This window comes from Marmota monax, unplaced genomic scaffold (genome assembly GCF_021218885.2).
Source record: "Marmota monax isolate L192 unplaced genomic scaffold, Marmota_monax_Labrador192_F-V1.1 WCK01_AAM20220418_F8-fsc00918, whole genome shotgun sequence".
Lineage (NCBI taxonomy): Eukaryota > Metazoa > Chordata > Mammalia > Rodentia > Sciuridae > Marmota > Marmota monax.
In genome coordinates, this window is record NW_026694320.1 from 73,199 (window position 1) to 76,064 (window position 2,866).

Below are 2,866 nucleotides of genomic sequence, written 5' to 3' on the forward strand. Positions count from 1 at the left end.
CCCCAATTTCCTTAATAAAACACCTATAACACAAGAATTAAAACCAAGAATCAACAAATGGGATTAATTCAAACTAAAAAGTTTTTCCCTCAACAAGAGAAATAATATGTGAGGTGAATAGGGAGCCTATATCCTGGGAAAAAAATTTTACCCCTCACACATCAGATAGAGCTCTAATCTCTAGGATATACAAACAACTCAAAAAGCTAAACACCAATAAATAAATAAATATATAAATAAATAACCCAATCAACAAATGGGCAAAGGACCTGAACAGACACTTCTCAGAAAAGGATATAAAATCAATTAACAAATCTATGAAAAAATGCTCATCATCTCTAGCAATCAGAGAAATGTAAATTAAAACTACTCTAAGATGCCATCTCACTCCAGTAAAAATGGCAGTCATGATGAACACAAACAACAAGTGCTGGTGAGAATGCAGGGAAAAAGGTACACTCATACACTGCTGGTGGGACTGCAAATTGGTGCAGACAATTTGGAAAGCAGTATGGAGATTCCTTGGGAAGCTGGGAATGGAACCACCATTTGACCCAGCTATTCCTCTTCTCAGGCTATACCCAAAGGACAAAGCACTATACTACAGAGGCACAGCCACATCAATGTTTATAGTAACACAATTCACAATAGCTAGACTTCAAGCCAACCTAGATGCCCTTCAATGAATAAGTGGATAAAAAAATGTGGCACATATACACAATGGAATATTACTCAGCACTAAAAAATAAGATGATCATGGAATTTTCAGAGAAATGGATGGCATTAGAGCCAGTCCCCCCCCAAAAAAAAAAAAAAAACAAATGTTGAATGTCTTCTCTGATATGGGGGGGTGTGACTCAAAATGGGGAAGAGAGGAAGAGCATTGGAAGATGATTACCTCTAGATAGGGAAGAGGGGTGAGAGGGAAAGGGAGGGAGAAAGGGACTTGCATGAATTGTGGAAGGAGACCCTCATTTTATACAAAATACATGTATGAACATGTGAGAAGAAAAAAATAGAATAGTGTTACCCTAGATTAGGTAGAGAGAAGTGATGGGAGGGGAGGGGTTTGCAAGAAAGGAAGGAGAGTAGAATGAAACAAACATTATTATTGCTGTGTGTATATATGTGAATGCATGACCAATGTGATTCTGCAACCTGCATACTCAGAAAAATGAGATAGTATATCCCATCTGATTCAAATGTAAAAAAGTAAAGTAAAATAAAATGCAATACAGATTAAAAAAAATAAAATCATGGAACTTGCAGGTAAATGGATGGAGTTGGAAAATATAATGCTAAGTGAAGTTAGCCAATCCCCCCCCAAAAAAAAACAAATGCCGAGTATTTTCTCTGATTTAAGGATACTGATTCATAAAATGTGGTTGGGGCAGGGGTTCAGTGAGAATTATATGAACTCTAGATAGGGCAAAGGGGATGGAGAAGGAAGGGGGTATAATGGTAGGAAAGACTGTAGAATGAAATGGACATCATTACCCTAAGTACATGTATGAAGACATGAATAGTGGGACTCTACTTTGTGTAAAACCAGACATTTGAAAAATTGTGGTCTCTGTGTATAATTTGAGTTGTAATACATTCTGCTGTCAAATATAACAAATTAAAATTTATAAACTTAAGCTAAAATGTGAATCAAAAACATACACAATGAGGACCAAGGAGTCCACAGTGCTAGAATTCCTGGAAATAGAAAAATGAAGTATGGAACCACAGTATCCCCCATCACTTGTCAAGTCAGAGATGAAAATGATTGCACTGGCTGCCTAATCACTGGAACTTCAGGGCAAAGAGACCACAGCAATGAGAAGCTAATGAGAACCAGAAATTTCTGTTTTTATGGAGACAATTTTCAAGGAGCATACTGCTGTGAATGATTCTGAGGGCGTAGAATAAGAGGCTTCTCACTGAAAGCAGTGCCAGTAGATTCAGCTGGGCCTATAGTAGTGGTAGCAAAAAGAGCCATAGACTAGGTCTGAGCAAACCTGCTGGGTGTTTGCCCTCCTGACAGATGGTAAAGTGTTCTTGTCTTACTTCCCCATGAGCCCGGAGCTTGTGCAAGCCTTCAGATGTCATCATAAGACTGACAGTAGTAGTCAGCCTCATCCTCAGGCTGGAGCCCAGTGATGGTCAATGAAGCAGAGTTTTTCCAGACTTGGAGCCAGAGAAGTGATCAGGGACCCTGAGTGTTGATTGCTATTACCATAGATGAGGAGTTTAGGGACCGTTTCTGGGAGCTGCTGATACCAGTTTGTATAATTGCCACCAATATTGTTGCTGCTTCCAGTACAGGAGGTAGTGACCCTCTGTCCTGGAATCCCAGACAGTGAGGGCTGCTGAGTCAGCCAAAGACTGGGCCCAAGATCCTGGAAGTGGGAGAGACATGGAGAGGGTGAATTTTGTTTAGAAACAAGAGTAGAATCTTGGCCCATATCAGAGGACTCCCACACCCTATCCCTCCTCCATATTTTGACACCTGTGCACCTAACAAGTAATGTGAGGAGGAGACAGGACCAGGACATGCTGAAGGTCATCATGTGCTCTGCATCCAGTTACCAGTGCTGAACAGAGTTTCCCCCAAATTTTTCCCTTTCTCTCTTTATACTCTGAGAAGAGGAGGGTCTATCCATGCAAATTAGGTTTCTTCCAGTTTTCTGATTGCACCCTGGGCAACTCCTGTACATAAAGATGCCAAGTAAGTGTACAGGGGTTGGGTTGGGTTGGCTCAGGGGTGAGGGAGGTCACAGCTGTGAGCCCTAACATGAGAGCATCAGGCAGGGCAAGGTGGCTCATTACAGTTATGGTTATTTCCTGACTACTTTTAACTGGTCTGCAGTGCCCCCTGTTG